Source organism: Agrilus planipennis, unplaced genomic scaffold, assembly GCF_000699045.2.
Source record: "Agrilus planipennis isolate EAB-ADULT unplaced genomic scaffold, Apla_2.0 scaffold31, whole genome shotgun sequence".
Taxonomy (NCBI): Eukaryota; Metazoa; Arthropoda; class Insecta; order Coleoptera; family Buprestidae; genus Agrilus; species Agrilus planipennis.
In genome coordinates, this window is record NW_020439053.1 from 784,480 (window position 1) to 804,227 (window position 19,748).

The 19,748-nt window shown below is 34.7% G+C and overlaps 1 protein-coding gene across 2 annotated transcripts in view; it reads right to left on the minus strand.

Moving 5' to 3' along the window:
* The window catches only part of LOC108732890 (cardioacceleratory peptide receptor-like), a 208,817-nt gene that overhangs the window by 153,172 nt on the left and 35,897 nt on the right, over window positions 1-19,748 (minus strand). For both annotated transcript variants that reach the window (XM_018463886.1, XM_018463887.1), the window contains one exon: window positions 2,303-2,450. The gene's annotated coding sequence lies outside the window, so the exon portion shown is untranslated. The remainder of the gene's footprint in view (window positions 1-2,302; window positions 2,451-19,748) is intronic.

Below are 19,748 nucleotides of genomic sequence, written 5' to 3' on the forward strand. Positions count from 1 at the left end.
CTGCCGCACATTTCACTTCGGTAATTGAAATATTTCTTTTTTGGCAAGAAAAGTACAAAGTATCATATTTTGTACCGATAAAAATAAGTTTCTCGTGTCTCTGTTAGCAGCAAGTTAATAAATTCTAGTGCTATTCGTAAACGAACGCTTAACTGTCACTGCAAAACACGAAATAGCTCTTTCGAAGATGTACTTCCCAAAGTTTTGCGAGGGCTTGTCTATAGACGATTAAATCCAGAAATAACAGGCCATAGGGTCAGTTCTCTCTGGCCCAAAACATTAATGACCAAGAAACATCTCTCTGTTAGCAGGGTGGCGAACGATTTACTCGTGAAAATAATAAAACTGCAAGTCCTTTACTCCGGCAGCTACTTTTCTTTATATGTTTCACTCGAATAAATTCAAAGTAAAATAACAAATAGGTAAGAGAATTCAGTGTTCAATATAATTTTTACAACTAACTGACTTATTTCGAATGAGCGACTTAAAAATTTGTACTCAGATAGTAGAACTAAAAAGCGCCTATTTCAACATTTTCTGAAAAACTAATTGTTAAGAAGTAAAATGAGCGATCTCACAAAACATATTTCAGACATTTTCTCTACTCGTGCTAAGCCGTCATAAAGAAAAACTTTTTAGGTGTTTCCAGTATCTAGCAGTAGCTGTGCTATCAGTGGTTGCAAATAGTCTTAGATTTTTCGGCCGAAAAATTGTCATTTTGCACTTTATTCTAATTACCTACTTATACATTAAATTTCTCAAAAGATCATATCAAAATAAAAGTAGACCTAAGATCAATTAGAGGTCCAGACGAGACTAACTGCTTCTGAAATCATACATATTTGGTAGGTAAGAACAATTGGTTTTCAAAATTATTTAGTTTTTATATAAATAAAGTAAAATGAAACATTATTGAACTAATTATAACTATCCTACCGCTGTTTTGTAAATAACTTCCTACACTCTGTCCTGCTTTCCTACGCATTACAATTCCTACCCCGGAATAACCTTCTACCGATCCTGTATGTATTATTCTAAAGTCTCCACTCCAGAAGTCTCCAGCTTCTGGCCAACAGACTTCACTAATGCCTAACTATATCTAATTTTAGTCTCTTCATCTCAACTTTTAAATTTTCTAATTTCCCTACTTGCCTCATTGTCCTAACATTCCACTCTCCGACTCGTGAAATATTGCACCTTCCCCTATTGCACTTATTGATGACATCCCCAGAGGTAGTTCCCGTCTGGATATCCGAATGAGGGACTAGTTTACGTCCGGAGTGCTTTACCCCAGAGGACGCTATTATTTGAGTTCGGTTTGTTTTTCTTAGGATATCATAATGTGGTGGTTTCACGTTGTCTTCCACATCGTACTATTGTGCAACGGAGTGCCATACCGATCCTAATGATCTCTGCAACCCTGAGTACTGAAAGAGCTGCTGCCGTCTTTCAGGGACTTGTGTTAAAAAAAAAACTTTTGGGTGTTTCTTTCCCACCAGCTAGTAATGCTGGTGGGCGGGCAGTCCCTCCGGACTATGCCGGAAGGTAGGGCGGAAGGCTCTCTTCAGCCTGCTTTCAGGAATCGTGGGAATGGATGGGTGGTGGTTCGGGCGAGAAAGTTGAGACGGACGAAATGAAGACAGAAGAGAATGAAAGATTATCTGTGGAATATTACGGCCTCAGCATTTGCCTAAGTGATCCAAGGAAACCACATTAAAACTTGGACCAAGGCAGACGGACCCGGAATCGAACCGGCGTCCTCCCGAATGCTAAGCAATGGTCTAGACCTCTAGGCCATGCCGCTTGGTGGACTTGTGTTAGTCCGGTTTCTCTTTAAGAACCCCCCACTATGGTTGAACCTACAGTCCGGCTACCTAAATGGTCGAAACTCGAAAGCCGATCCACCCACTCCTTCGTCAAGGTTCAAGTCCCGTCTGATCGAATCGGTGAAATAGATCATTTGATATAAAATGTACTAACCTTTTAATGATAATACCTAGTCACAGTTTCACTTATCAAGTACAGGCCTATTTTTGGGATATTTTTCCGAGACTACCCTTGAAATGCTACTAATATTTTCTTACCTTCCGTTTGTGGAAAGATCATGAAATTTGAAGTTTACATACTTATCTTCTTCTATTTTTTGGAGCGAGTAACACAAAATATCCATATAAACTAAGAATAATCCGAAAAAGACTTAGGTGGGTCCAGAACCCGGTTTAATGAGGTTGTTGATTATTCTATTTATATTTTTATGTATAATTCCAAAACTTATCATTTAACTTTTAAAAACTGAACTTACTTGAAAAAGACGGTATAGAATTGGTCCATGTGCACACGAAGAATGAAACTTTCGTTGATTCAGTGTTTTGGAAATATATATAGCAATGGGATTCCTCAGAATGCCATACAAGGGAAGAATTACTTCACTGACATTTTCCGCTGCATACCTGAAAAGATAATGGTAATTGTACTTATAGGAATTACATCATTATGCAACAAATACAAACAACGATTCTTCAAGTGATACTTTTTGGACAAAAGGTAGTTAAATATACACATGAGATTTTAGGTAAGTTAATTACTAGTTATTCCTTTGAATTTTGGGTTAGTGGGTACATAAAAAAGAATATATAGAAGAGACTTATTATCAAAAAAACCTGTACAGAAGTCCGCCACAGCACCTACAAATTGATAAAATGTAACTCATAGTGACAAAGTGAACTCCAAGAAGAAAAGACCGCGGACACAGCTTGTACTTCATATTTTACTTTTACACAATTTCAACTGTAAACACTTTCTTAACTTCAGGGGGGTCCGGAAATAGTAGATACATATACCTATTACAGCTTCCTTTTTTCATAAATTTTTTATTATTACCCATATTCATTCAATGTTACTGATAGTTCGATATAAATAGTCAAAAAGTTACGATTTTATTTTTATCGTTAGCGATTTCAACCGAAAAATTTTCAAAAGGAATTTTTAACTGAACTGGATAATGTTGTTTACAAAAATGAAATGAAATTCTTTGAACGTTCTTTGAAAGTAACGTAAAGTTGCAAAAATATACACCGTCTCAATTTGTAAACAGAATACATAAGCATTCTAAAATCTTCACTTACTATAACCAGACCATTCCGTTGCTATGATGGCTAAGCCGCAATCGTTAAGGTACATCTGTACCGGTTACGTGAATTATAACTGCGTTTAATGCTTCTCGCGAAACATCTGCAGAATTTAAAATACTTTTAAAATATGTCAACTGTTGAATTATCATGGTTGCGAAAGGCGCACTGCCTGCAGACCTCTCCATCTTACTTGGTCGCGAGATTTATCAAGATCTTGGGGTTCTGAAGTGCAAAACGGACATCTTTCTGGACAAGAAATGCAACCGCAATATGTGCAAGACGTCACCCTTTACTCACGATATATGAACGTACACGGACATTCGTACGTGAAAGTACTCAGTAGTCAGTGACGGTCTACATGTAAACACTCTGGAAATGCACTACATTTTTCCTAATATTACTTCTTGATATTATCGACAACATTTAATATAGGAAGTGATTAAACATCTTCAGGTGGAATTACCTGTTCTGAGAAAAGGGACCGGCGGACTTAATACCACTATACAGGGTGTTTCTGGAATAAGTAGCAAGCTTTTGAGAGTGTAAACTAGATGCAATAGAGAATCGCAGTGTGGTTAAGGGACAAAAAAAAGAAATCCACACGAAGTTGCAATCCGAAGCCGACCCTGGGCGTGAACATGGAGACTGCAGCGATGGCGAAGTATAATATCGTGTTTCCCTGCATGATCCCACCAGGGTCGGACTGTTGTTTTAAATTCGTTTTTATCAAAAACGGTGGACTTTTGGACCACTAAACATTTAATTTTCTTGATTTATAGTGCTATATCGCCTCTTGCATGCATGCCACTTATTTCAGAAATATCCTGTATTGAAAATCCGCCGATATTTTCTTCGTTTATGTAAGTAAAAAAGTAAATTCTCTCTAAACTTGGAAATTCGCGCAGACGCAGTGCAACAGTACTTCATATATTGAAATTTTGTCGCATATCAATTAACAAATATCACACAGAGACTAACGTCCAGTTAGATAAACATATTTAGATCGGAAATTGCCCAGTGCTATCGATGGTTGGCTGCCATGTAGGCTGACCGGACCTCTATGCGTAGACAATGCTGTAGGTTTTTTCTTCTTTAACATTAAATATATTAACCAAAGAATGTTTTTGTTAGGATCATAAGGTTACGACATTGTCGTAGTCATGCCCTTTATTTTACTCAGCTCTGGGTGTAATGTTATTAACAAACAGCGGAACTGAACAATGATCGGAATTCAACTCAAATATAGACAAAAATTGAAGACTATCATTGCAGCGGCCTTTATTTTTATATTAGGTACTTCCGCCGGCTAAAATTTAGCTACAACGTTTAATTATAATGAGTCCTTTTTTCATTAATTTCTTTGTACTTGTACAAAATGTAATCACTAAGCTTAATATCAATTACTACAGTTCAGTTTATGAAAATAATACGAAGCTATTTGTGGTAAACTGTGGGCTATACAACTTCACAGTTGATTGCCTAGAAGAGTGAGCACTGTCGCTCCCGCAGTACCAACCCCGGCGTGCTGATGGAAGCTATTACTTTTAATGTCTTTCCTTTTATACGATTTTAAAACAAATAGGTAGGTACTAAAATTTTTCTGAAGTAGCAGCTTCACTACGAACCGTCACTGTTAAGAGTAATAAACAACAAGATAATAAAACAAATATGTAACATTTATGTTAAATAAACTGTCATTGGATGGTTTGCTAGAAGTTTATAAAAAATGAAATTTAGACAGATGTAAACTTCATCCGGACACAGCGATTTCATAATATAACGAATTTCCTAATTTCTTCAATCCGCTGTATGAAAATAAATCAATGTATGTATATATTGTTAAAAAAACAAATTTGTTAAAATAACAAATAGGTAAATAAACGCAATGTTCAATATTATTTTTATAAACAACTGAGTTTTATTTCAAATCATGATTTTACTGTTTAATTACTATAAATTTAGCGACAAGAAAATTATTTCTCAGAGCTTTAAATAGAACTGAAAAACGTCTATTTCAAAGTTTTTTGTTAATAGATAAAGTGGACGATCCATGGAGCATCCAACAAAAAATATTTCAGAAATTTTCTCAATTCGTGTAAAGCCGAGAAAGAAAAAAACTTAAAATCTCTTTGGGTATTTCGGATACCCGGTATTAGCAGCAAAATATATATAATATTAGTTCATAATATGTTTTTTATATGTATAAAAAAAATATTTTTCCAGTAAAATTTTGTAACTCTCTTTCCGTGTAAATAGTCTTAGATTTTTTGGTCGGAAAAGTGTCATTTTGCACTTTATTCTAATTACCTACAAAAAAAGTAGTACTTGCCTGTATTGTAAATTTCTCAAGAGATCATATCAAAAAAAGTAAACCTAAAGCTAATCAAAAATCCAAACGAGATCAGCTCTTTCTGAAATTATACATATTTGGTCGATAAGAACAATTGTTTTACAAAATGTATCTAGTTTTTATATAAACCAATATCATTATAAATATTTATAACAGCTAACAAAAGTTCATTAATTCAGGTAATTTTTTGATACCTGTTTCTTTAATATACAGTAGTTATAACTATAATAACTACATATTCTATTGCCCGTTAAAGAACAATTTTATTAAGCCCGAATATGAAATAAAAGCTTCGTGTTTAATTAAATCTTCCAAGTATTTTCCCAAATTAAAGGGTCTTTACATTTTGACACTACACGCACTATGTATTTTGCTTACAATTAGAACCACGAGGTAGATACATATCTACAGATTTTAACATAATTACACCGTAAATAATGAAACCTTCAATTATATTTACAATGATTATACCCTCATTAAGTCATAGTGACAAAAAACAATACCAAATTTCAATTTCGGGCACTAATAGTATAATCATTTAAGTCTGTTATTTAAAATTTTGAATTCAATATGCAAATTTGCGACCTGAGTCGATTAGTAAGGACGTTTACACGAGTGCAAATAAATTACCGGTAGGTATGTACTTGCATTTCATTATATCACGACTGGTGACAAATGGTAGATGGCACAACGAAATAATGAATATGGCAGACATTAGTCACTACGAGATACAGAAAGAACGACAGCTTCTTTCCTGTTCTCGGGTTCTCGGGTTCCGTACCTCAAAAGAAAAAAAGGAACCCTTATAGGATTACTTGATTGTTAGTCTATCTGTTAAGACCTTTTTTCTCAAGAACGCGTCGAGGTATCAAGTTGAAATTAATATCAAATAATCAGGCCTGTAATCCCTTGAAGCTGTGAAAAAATCAAACTTCTAAGTCAACACAATTAATACATATGGCGGTTTATGCTCCATATGCTAACATTCAAAGGGAATCAAAACCTACCAAAACCTACAGGGTACTCCCGTTAATCATGAAATTTGCCAAAAATGTTTTATAGCACAAGTAAAGGAAAAACTCCGAAAACTGTAAACTTGTAGTTACATTTTAGGGACCGATTTTGGGGGGAAACATAAAATATACTCGGAATAAACGACAAAAGTTTTAATACCTATTACGGACAAACTGTTCACATACCTACAAGTTTATTATGAACCTTGGTGCGTGAGTCCAACTTAGCACTTGACCGGCTTTTTATTTAACACATGATATATTTGCTGCAATTTATACGTAAGTTAAATAGACATTGTCGTATTGCAAAACGATGTCGGAGTATTAACCCTAATGCTAAGTGTCTTGAGTGTTGGTACTTGTCAAATGGAGGAGGAGCCTAAAACACATGGAGTTGATGAGAAAAATTTTTCATAGTGACCGTAATGAGTTTCGTGCAATGTTTATATTTCACTAAAACTAGAACATTCAACATCCTTAACTATTTACGAATAGTAATTTAATCTACGTCTACCTCTACTCTTCTTAACTGCTGTTTCTGCCTCTAATATGTCTCTGACTAGACCTTCATGCCTAAGACGATGTCCTATCAACTTATCTCGCCTATTTCTTATTGACTTCCATAGAGTCCTCTGTTCTCCTATTGTTTCTACTGTTATTAAAGTCACTTCGGCATGAGCCAGCAGTATTCAAAAGATGTTGATCATCATCATCATAAGGTCGTCAGTCCTAAGACTGATTGGACACGTACCTCCACTCTTTCCTATCCTGAGCTAATCTTCGGATTTCCCTAAAACTATAACAACCCACATCTTTAACTATTTGCGAACAGTAATCTAACGTAGGTCTACCTCTACCCCTCGTAACTCCTGTTCTGCCTCTAATATGTCTCTGACTAGACCTTCATGCCTGAGAAGATGTCCTACCAACCTATCTCGCCTATTTTTTATTGACTTCCATAGAGTCCTCTGTTCTCCAATTCTTTCTAATACCTCTTCATTCCTAATCTTTTCTACCCACGTTATCATCATCATTCGCCTATAACACCACATTTCGAACGCTTCTAACCTTTTCTTTTTCGCCGCGNCAACCTATCTCGCCTATTTTTTATTGACTTCCATAGAGTCCTCTGTTCTCCAATTCTTTCTAATACCTCTTCATTCCTAATCTTTTCTACCCACGTTATCATCATCATTCGCCTATAACACCACATTTCGAACGCTTCTAACCTTTTCTTTTTCGCCGCGCTCACCGCCCATGTATCGCACCCGTGCAGCGCCGCGATCCAAACATACACCTTTAACAATCTTTTTCTATTTTCTATATCATTTGTTTCAAAACGACATAAAATGATCAGTATTGGATAAATATGTGACTTGACTGAAATAAACTATCGATAAAAGAATTTTCTTAAAGGTGAACGAATTTTCGGTCATCATCATCACCATAAAGTCTTCAGTCGGAAGGCTGGCTGGATACGCACCTACACTTACTACAATCTTTAGCTAATATTCGCTCCATCTGTAACTAACTACGGTAATCTAAATCAACGATTCCCAAATGGTGTTCCGAGAAACCCTAGTGCTCCATGGAAAGACCATAAGGATATCACGAGAAAAATATGCAAAACTCCACAAAAGGCAACCGTTCTGTATTTAACCATAGTGATAAGTAAAGCAAGACGAAATCTTGGTCTTGACCTTTCTCAAATACTTCTGGTCTTTGCCATGGTCATGATCATAATGATATAAGTCTCGGTCTTGGTCTTGCGTGTTAAGTTTTGGTCTTGCTCATTTAATCTGATACTTGTTTTTTTTTTAATAATTCTAATTAAAAAAAAAAACATGTTAAAATTGAAATTATTACAAGTTACCTAATAAGTTCTACTATTTCTATGACAAATTCGGTCATTTACATTTGAAAATTGTAATTTTTGCGTTGTCATAAAAATTTAGTTTTCTCCGTGTATCACGCACAAAAATACGACAACTTACTTAACGAAGTCTCTCAGACATTTTGCTCTTTCTAAGTTGTAGGGCTTTCAAAATATTCGCATAATTAAATCCGAAGCAGAACTTTATAAAGTACCTTTCAGTTTAACCTTGTTCTCCGCAAGCTATTTTTCTTCCGAAGTTCTTTCACAAAACTAAAGCGAACACCTTTCGAGCAGATTTCCTGCCGTGGCAGTGAAGAAAGTTTGAATGGGGTTCTCGTATTGTTAGTTTCCTGTAATTAATTTAACCTTTATTGGTAAGTAATTAAAATGTAGGAAAAAAAAATTGGGTAGCTGAGAGTCGAAATAATTTTCTTTAATCATTTATTTGATGGTTTCCGATTTAAATTGCGGCTTAGAATTAGTTATTAGCTAGATCACACTGTATTTATCCTTGGGTGTGTCAAAACCAAGTTTAATTCCGATGCTTGATGGGCTAGTCTGTGCTCAGCCAAACCTAGAACCGACAAATCAAACGGCTTTGTTATTAAACTCACTTCGGCACGAGCTAGCAGTATTCAAAAGATGTTGATCATCATCATCATAAGGTCGTCAGTCCTAAGACTGGTTGGACACCTACCTCCACTCTTTCCTATCCTAAGCTAATTCGGATTTCCCTAAAACTAGAACAACCCACATCTTTAACTATTTGCGAACAGTAATCTAACGTAGGTCTACCTCTATCCCTCCTAACTCCTGTTCTGCCTCTAATATGTCTCTGACTAGACCTTCATGCCTGAGAAGGTGTCCTACCAACCTATCTCGCCTATTTTTTATTGACTTCCATAGAGTCCTCTGTTCTCCAATTCTTTCTAATACCTCTTCATNATGTAGATGGATTGGTACCGTTTTCGGTGGTGCACAGAATATCTATTTTAATCAAGTATAATACTTTAAATGTCAAACTGTTAAAGTTAGAATGTACCTGCTAAAATGAATACTGAATATAGAGATGAAAGAAAACACTTGAGTTTTGCAAGTTTTTAGTACAGTAATAGCTCTTTGCGGGGCATACGTTCGAAGATTCCAAAATACAACCAATATGTATCAAAACAAAATCAATGTATTGATAAATTCGGAATTAAAATTAATCGTTATAATCAGCTTTACGTAAGAGTTTAAAAAATTTAGTGATTTTTTTCTTGTTTTGAATTTTGAAATTGATCCACTCGGTTACATCTTTTATAAAAGTCGCCTCGGCAAGAACCAACAGTACTCAAAAGATGCTGATACCTTGAAAAATAATACCGAATCCTTTTCTACTCGGTTAGATTTTTTATAAAAGCCGCTTCAGCACTTACCAACGGTACATACTCAAAAGATGCCGATACTTTAAGGGGATTCAGATTATCGGTTCTAGATATCATGAGTCTAATATTTGGAACAGAGGTTTGAAATTTTGTAGTAAGATAGATAAAGCTTTGTTCTAAAGTCTGTAGAAGGCCATTTTTTAATTTTTTAATTTCTATTGAAAATAGGTGTCCTACAAGAAGCATCAACTTTAAGCACTTGTAAAAGCTTTTAATGACCATATTATTGAAAACCAAACCCGTACCGAGTTAGTGTGAACCTTTGTCTGTTACCATACAAAAAATTACGTATTTATCTCGCAGCGTTAAATCACAATATTTAGAATAGAAATCAAATTAGTACACAGTAGGCTCGAGCGGTTTATTGCTGTCAATGTGAATAATGAAATTTTTAGCCGCGAATACAGGAACTGAATTACAATTTTTTCACCCGCGAATAATGGAAACGCGAATAAGGAAACCGTGAATAAGGAACTTTTATTGTATTGCATTTATTTAATAAGAATCTCTTGAAAGGATTAGGTAACTACCGAAAAAAGTAACATTATAGACGAGGAGAATGGATCCTTTCAGAGAAGGATGGGTGGGATCCATACAAATTTTGTTCCATGTGTATTTTCCTATTTCCATCGTTAGGGTAGGACATTATTAGTCGTATAACATACAATTGCATTAGTATTTAACTGATTGTGAGTTTATTACAGAACATCGTTAGTAAATGATTCTTACTACTAATCTGTGGAAAATTTACATACAAAGTACATTCCGTTACATGCCACAAGGAGCAGAGTTTAAAATTAAAGGGCCGCTTGATTTCTACTGCCTCTTTGTGTGTTCCATTTCTAATTAATGAGATGCGTGTTTTTGACGCAGGAAGTTCCACGTAACGAGAAGATATTGTATCCAGCAGGTTCGCTTGTTGTCTGTACCCGTGGGGGTCTTTTCTAAGCAGTAATCACTCGGCCTTGTCCGTTGCGAATTTTCACCGTACTATCGTCGAGAAAGTTAGTCTCAATTTACATATTTTGCGATCGATGGTACATCAGCATACGCTTACTTTAGAACTACATATAATTACCAAAATTTGCTCTCGCTAAATTATTTCAAAACGTTGGAATCGATAAATAATAACAAATTATTTACCCTATAATTAAATATGTCTAAAATACATACTAAAATATTATTGTGGGCATAACTTTTCGACTTAGTCCCATTGTTGGCCAACCCATTACAGTGTGCGCCTCGAAAAAGTTACATTGCTGCCTGCCATATTAAAAAAGAAATCATACAGTGCCATAGCTATATATATATTTTTACATACTATAATATACTGAATCATATAATCATAATTAGCCTAGCTAATAATACAATTTAAAAATCTATTAATTGAATTAATTGATTGAGTTGCCGTTAATAAAAAGAATTCACTTTTATGCTCACAAACGGTTAATTTAGAAACTCAAAATAACTTACGTTGTACGGGTGCGAAACGTGTATGGTCCGAGCGGCGAAGAGGTTAGAAATAAGGAGGTATTAGACAGAGCGAGATAGGTTGGTAGGACACCATCTCAGACACGAAGGGCTAGTTACAGACATATCAGAAGCAGAAACAGGAATTAAGAGAAGTAGATGTAGACCTTGATTAGATTATTGTTCACAAATACTTCAGGATCTAAAATGTTCTAGTTTTAAGGAAATACGAACATTAGCTCAGGGTAAAAAAGAGTGAAGATGAGTGTTCAAGCAGTCTTAGGGTGAAAACGTTATGAGCAGTGTTGGGTAAAAATAAATCGATGGGCAATTAACAATTAGGAATTAATTAANAGTCTTTTGTTCAACATAGCTGTATGCGTATCTGTTTGGTTGAGAAAGAACGTGTAATTTAATTCTTTTATTCAGAATAAAATCACGTATAAAACAATCTTAGATATAGTTAAAAAAAATAAAGCAATTTTTACTTGCGTAACTCATTTCACAAAGTGCTTATTGCTATTAATTCAATCACATCGGGGTTGGAAGAAATTTGCATACGAAAAAGGAGTAGCAAATTCAAAACTGTTGAAAAACACACAATAATTTTGAAAAGGTACCATTACAAAACTGCGTCTTATCAAATTTTGTGGAGGTTTAAAGTTTATCTGATTCTGAGTAATTGTAGAAATTAACATTCATCAATATTGAAAGTCAACACGATCAGCTACCTCATGGAGTTAAAAACAGTAAGATATATAAACAAATATTAAATTAGGCATTACAAATACTTTCAAATTTCTAGTTAGAAGATTTAAAAATAAAAGAAGCATTACAGCACCGAAAATAAAATAAAGAAAAGATAACATTGAATTTAAAATTTTCGAAAGAGGATATTACGCATCAAAGGAAAATGGTACATTATTTCCTCCTGTATCTGAATTCCCTGGAGGGGGTGCCGTACTTTTTTTCCAAAGCAATCGTTTACCCCACCCCTGCTGCGGTAGTTCAATTTTTCCTGATTATAAGGACGAGAAAGTACAATAACATAACCTCCTAGGTAAGAAATCGTACTGTTTATTACAAAAGTATTTTAACATCCACCACGTGGAAATTGTTACGAAGGCCAAACATAATTTGTTTTTGAAATTTCGAGTTATAACTTGTACCTCTAAATGCTTATTAAATCGCAACATAACGTAATCTAACTCAAATTCCAGCCTAAGCTAAAGCAATTTAAGAAGGAACAAGAGTACTGCAACACTCATTTTGTCTTTCATCGTTACCAACCGTAACGCTATGATTACAACCAAACGAATGATAGCTTTAAGTTCAATAGTTAGGTCCAGATGTTTCGTCGGCAATTGCGGCTGACATCTTCAGTGGTACCTACTGCATTGTCAATGGAAGCGCTGAAGATTTCAATCACAGTTGCCAACGAAACGTCTGGACCCAAGAATTTATTTAGAGCAGAGTTCTTCAATCAGAATCATAATCCTGTTGTTGAAGTTTTGAAGAGTTGCTATGTAACGAAATCATGCAAAGGATGTCCCCCCTCTACTTCGCGTGAACCGTGAGCGCGCTTCAATGCAACGTTCGTTACAGGCAACTCCGGCATGTATAGTGTAAAATTTAAATTCATAGTGTACGAATAATACCATTAAACCAATTCCTTAACCCCTATCCCGATATGTTTGTGTGTTTGAAGAAGTTTCACTTTAGTAGCGTGTTGTATAATTACACGTTGTATTTTTTATTTTTTATATTAATGGGTACAGTAATACTCAAGTCGAAATTTAGAAGTTCCAAGTTAAAGTTTCGAGTCACAAGACAAAATTTGAAAAAAAGATTATTTTGGAAAATGATAAAATCCGTTTGTCATAAATTTGATTTCCAATCCGAGACGGAATGTTGGACTTTCGTCACAGAAATTACGGAAATATATCGTATATTTGGTAGAGATATGAAACAAATTTCTTTCTTGTTTTTGCATTGTGAATTTTGATGTTAAATTTGGAAGATTTTTGATAAATAAAAATGATAAAAGTACCTATATATAGAAATAGACGTTCGTGTAATGTTCGCGTCGATATCATGTTATTGTCGTAGACAGAACATTATTTTGTAGACATGCTATTTTCAAATGCAACTGCAACTTGTGACAATTTAACATATGAATTTTACCAGGAAAAGTTTCTGTCGTAGGTAATTTTCTATAGCAGCAAATTCTGTCAAACACAATCCAGTCTTCACAGTCATTCGATTTGATATACTTTTGGATGTTGAATTTGCAAATACTTATATGTAGGTATACAGTGGCGTAGCGTGAACTTCTGCCACCCGGAGCGAAGTCTAAATTTGCCGCCCTTTCACAGTTACATAAAATCTATTTATTTTTTCCAGCCTTCAACAAATGAATTTTTTTCAGGTCGTGTTGTTATTACTACTTACACTTCATCTCCAAATTATCTAACAATGGCATTCTGTAGTCTTCAAATTGCAAAATACGTTGAAAATTACCGTTTTGATTTTTCGGATCCATTACAAAAACGTCCCTATGACTGGGTGGTTAATAAATTCCAGCAGTTACTCTATCCAGGGCTGCCGCGTGGATAAAAGTCGACTTTTGGGCTCTTTTCTATGTGATACATACATAATTTGTAAATTACAACAAAACCATTAATTTCTATTCAAAAAGTATTGATTTATTTAGGAGCTAACGTAAAATTGGGCATATGTATTTAGGATGATCGCACATAATAATTTATTTCATTTACATACATAATCCAGAACAGCAAGAGAGTTTTTAGGATTCATCTCAGGGTTTGTCAGAATTGTACTTATTTTGGTTCTTCAAATAGATTAGACTATTATTATCCACTATCCTGATCTTCAGTATTATTATTATGGAATTTTTTCCATACCGCGCAATGTTTTAATGTTTCAATAATTCAGGATTCTGCTTCATTTTGCTGAGGACATGTAAATAGAATATACTTAAAAAGTGACTTTTTTATGATATAATAGCCGAAATCTAGAGTCAACCAGACGATTTCTGTTTTTATGGTTAAGTAGAAACAAGTTTCCTTTCACAGATTTTTATCAACACATACATATTAGTATTTTTGCGAACCCAGGGTAATATCTCACTACAAAGTACAAATTATTAAAAACTGGTGGTACAAATACCAAGAAATTGGAATATCTAACGTTACTGTGCGGCGGACTCGATTCTATCTAATACCGAAGATGCCCCCGACATATGCTCTGTCCGAGGCCTATGGCCCCATTTGCCTCCCCCCATGCTACACCACTGTATGTATAGATCTGATAGCACTTTATTTCATTCTAAGATAATACCTAGATATTCTACGAAATAAAGGCAATATTTTATAAAGGGGACAAGTGTTTTATTTTCTTAAAAAAGCCATTGGGCATTTTCAGTCTTATTTTTGCCTTAACATAGTCCATTAACATGTTTTTATTAAATAAACAATAAAAGAGCGTTACCTAGTAATTAACCCCGAATTTCCCTATAAACCAAAAACAGGCCTTCATGTACACGATAGTATAAAATGAAGTTCCACATTAACTGGCTCTTTTAAATGAAAATGCTACGACATTATTATTCGTTAAAATAATAAATGGAAAGCGCTCGTCATAGGTATTTCGTGAAAATGGAAATTAATTACTAAGCTGTAAAAGTTGATTATAGTGTAAAGTGATACCTAGAATTTTAGTAGCAACAGTTTATAATAAAATCCCTACGACATTATTAGTATTTTATTAAAAATGGAGAAAACATGGAAAAGCGCTCGTCAAATTTTAAGACAGTGAAAATGACTTAATGAACTTTAAAAGTCAGCTGTTATGTAACAAAGTACACAGAATTTTCTGATGTCAATAACTTCTAAGTGCCGTTTAAAATAAATGTGCTACGACATAATTACTGATAAAATAATGAAGTTTATTAAAACTGGAAATGCTTTCTGTTTAAAAAGAAAAACGAATATTATAAATTTCTCACCAGATCATGTTATTATAACTAATCATACTTCATCTATATAGGTACATATACGATCTTAATTTTTCGGATTCATTACGAGAATGTCCCTATCACTGGAAAGTTAATAAATATCAGCAGTTGCTTTATACACTTGTGTAGCAATATATAGTCGTCGATTTTATTTTTATTGGAAAGGAATTTTTCCCTATATTATTGAAATTAATTATTTTTTCTTTAAACATCTAAAGTATTTAGAAATATCCATAAAACGTTTGTTCTACTTTTCAAGGTAATGAAGACTTCCATTCTGCGTGTAAAGCTAACACATAAAATTTAGTAGAATACTTGACTTATTAGCTTTAAAAACCTAATGTAAAGAAAATAGTTTTCTATGTAATGTACCAGGTAATTTACCAAGCAATTCTATATGTACAATTGGGCGTTTTGAAATTCGCGGAATGGGGGTAAGAAGTGGAATTAAAAGTACGAATTTATTTTTCCTTTTCAATATTTTCACTTGCTACCCTTATACGTTTTTCCGATCTTTCAATTAGCTTACGTATACCTTCACTTCTTCGTCGCCTGAAAATGTCTTCTCAAGAAGACTTTTTTTCAAGTTTGTGAATAGGCAATAATCGCTGGGAGCTAGGTCAGGACTGTAGGGTGGGTGAGCCAAAACTTCGAAGACCACCTTCTGCAGGGCGGCCATCGCAACGAGACTCATGTATTGTCGTGCAGAAGGAGGACATCTTTGGTCAATTTTCATCTTATTTTTTCTTTGACTGCTTCCTTTAACCGCTCTAGGATTGAAGCATAGTATTCTCAGATTATGGAGACACCTTTATCTTTATAATCGAACAACAGGATACCTTCTAAGTCTCAAAAGACTGTCGCCATGTTTTTCCCAGCCGACTGTGGCACCTTAAACTTCTTGGGTGGTGGTGTGCCTTTTTTGTGGACTGCACTGCACTGCATAGAGTCCTGTTTGGACTCAGGTTCATAATGCTGAACCCAGTTTCGTCCCCCGTAACAATTCGAATCATGACTTCATCTTTATCTTCACTACGGAGGTCCAAAAACACTCCATACGCTTTTGTTTTTGATGCAGAGTGAGTATTATCGGCATCCATCTTGCGCTGACTTTAGTCATGTCAAGATGATCGTCAAGAATTTTAAAAATGGTTGTATCTGGTACTCCTACCATTTCTGCGAGCTGTTTCTTTTTAAGTTGAGCATCTTCCAGTATTAATTTTTCGACTTTTTGAATGATTTCCAGTGTGTTCCGGAGTGGTCATTTCGATAGGCCGGCCTGGCCATGGGTCGTGTTTAAGAGAGTCCTTGCCTTGCTTAAAGAGGGTATGCCACTTGTAAACCATGGTTTTACCTAGACAAGAGTCCTGGTAAACGGATGACATTTCTTCCAGTATGGTTTGAACTGATTCTCATTGCTTAGTAAGGAACTTTTTAACAGCGCGGTACTCGATTTTCTCCATATTTCACAATTTGCTCCCGATTGACTTGTTTCGTCGACGATAGTTCAAAGACTACTGACCTAATTACTTAACTTTAACTTTAACTTTTGGGTGTTTCATTCCCACCAGCCAGTAATGCTGGTGGGCGGGCAGTCCCTCCGGACTACGCCGGAAGATAGGGCGGAAAGCCCTCTTCAGCCTGCTTTCAGGAATCGTGGGAATGGGTGGGTGGTGGATCGGGTGAGAAAGTTGAGACGGACGAAATGAAGACAGAAGAGAGTGAAAGATTATATGTGGAATATTACTGCCTCAGCATTTGCCTAAGTGATCCCAGGAAACCACAGAAAAATTTGGACCAAGGCAGACGGGCCCGGAATCGAACCGGCGTCCTCCCGAATGCTAAGCAATGGTCTAGACCTCTAGGCCATGCCGCTCGATGACCTAATTACGATAAAACTTAGTATTTATACTAATAATGGGTTGCTTAATTCGTAATGACTCGAGTACGTACCCTCCCTAATGACCTACCTGCCCATTCCGCGAACTTAAAAACGCACCCTCGTATATGTAAAGCTAATTTAAGCACATTTTAATTTTCAGCTTCTTTTTGACGATACATAAATCTTCATGAATTTGAGAAAATTGTCCCTTCATCAGGCTACTGCTTGTTTGATAGATTTACTCACTTCTTGCGTTTTGAATGCAAGGAAGAGTTCATTTTGTAACTGATTCATACAATTTTTAGTTACCTACCAGTGCGAGCAAAACGTAGTTGTCCAATTATTGTATTACTACAAATAGAGTAATGAACGCCATCTACAGCATATTTCTACATTTAATGGGATTCAAAAATATATTTCAGCGTCCATAAGAATATTGACTTGTCCAACCAAACTCACACAGTTGCTACCCCCTACAGATTATATGTATAGTGTCAGTATTCTGTCGAAATCATTCGACATGGTGCTTTCGATATTCTTGGATCCCATCAGCACATCGTGTCGTAGAGAATTCCAGCAGAATCTAAACTAATCCCGCCTGCGGCATTTAGACAGCGTTTTACGCATAACTACAAATAGCGCAATAAACACCATCTACAGGATATTGCTACATTTAGTGGGATTCATAATTGTTAGACAAGACTGTGACCTGCCTCTGGCGATTTATGACCACTATATGAACTTTCTTGTACCTTTTTTGTTGGAATTTGTGCACGGGAATATTAACTTTTGATTGTATAATTAAAAATTGATAGTGTTAACATAACGATAGAAAAATACAATCATCAACTCCAAGAGCGATATGAGTTTAAATTTCTGACGTATATAAGCTACAAATATTTTTTTTATGACAGGTATGCATGAAAACAGAAGTCATTAACCCTATTTTTTATTAACTTACTTGCAGAATTGTTGTACCTAATTAAAAACCAAAATAGTGAATGGTTATCATAAATATTTTATGTTCATGAAAAAAAAACGATGTTCTTTAATATTAGCAGATTGAATAAGCAATCCACCTTTGTTAGTTGGACAAACTCCAACACGTGTAATTCTGTCTCTAATATACGCATAATTAACATAAAAAACAGAGAACTTGAATTATTTCGGCAATAACATTTCGTTTACCTTAAAAATGCGGTGAAAATAAAAACCATAATCCGTTTGGTAATTACAAATGCCCCAGTTTTATGCCGAAAGTAATTAATGAACCGAAAAACCATATCCAAAGAACAATTGGATACGTAGGTACTTATTTCGCTACTATACTTCATTACACAAATAATAACCTTAAATTTACCTACACCTTGATATCTAAAAATAGCTACAATTAACAAATTTATTTACTAAAGCCACTAGAAAAAGGCAGTCAATTCCCAATTCGTCTAGTACAAAATGAGTTTCATTTAATTAACAAATTAATTCAATTTACCGCAGAGATCATTTCATAAATAAAAATCTGTTGATTTTCTCACAATCAACATTCGTTAAGTAGGTTTTTCTTTCCCTTAATTGTTTCCTCAGATATTAATTCAGAGCCAACGATAAGGGATAAATACTTTATTAATTTTTTTTCAAACCCAAATTCGACGTTTCGCCTATTGTTTTTAGAATTTTTCAAGGCCGTAATACATGTAGTTATAATAGTATTAACATTTTTTTAGTGGTTACTAACATAGATACTAATTATAGTAGTACCTCTTGTTGTCTAGTTAAATTATTCCTATTTTTAATACTGATCTAGCTAACATACAATTTCCTTTAAATTCATACTTTTGGTTTATTATTTCTTAATTGCTGTTAAAAGTACTATAATGATGTCTTTTTACATTTACAATAACAATTATACTTTCTTTTCTTATTTTACGTATAGTATGTTGACCTATGAAGTTACAGCAAATAGTATACACGCCGCTGAAGTGATTGCAACTTGTGAATAAAATTGCAAATTGTGCACTAGCCTCTATTGCCAACATTTAACGGAGATTTATCCGAATAGTTTCGTTTGTATTGTCATTTCATGACCATTTCCATATAATATTACCGTTTATATAGAAATACTAAACCAATCTTGCATCTGACAACATTACGCCTTTCAGATTCATTTACATCCCTATATTTACTACAAACCGTTGTCAGTATAAAGCCTCACTAGTTTAATGATGAGTATACTTCGTTTAGTTTCTCTAGCGATGTGATCTTTAGCTTGACCGGCGCAAAGTAGAAAAGAACAGCACTAGGCCAGAAAAGAATGAAGACAACTCTCGGCCAAACTCTTAACCGGTGAGAAGCGTATAATCCGTACAGTTCTGCACGGAAAAATTGACCATTTATCCACTAAAATTACATTGCTCAAATGTGTTATTGGTATCAATTACTACTGAAAATATCAATGAGATGTTTATTTATATTTGAAGACATATTAAAGGCTTTAACGCTTGTTTTCGACTCGCACTACTATTCATGATTGAACAAAACTTTTGGCAGGTACTGTATGAAAAAG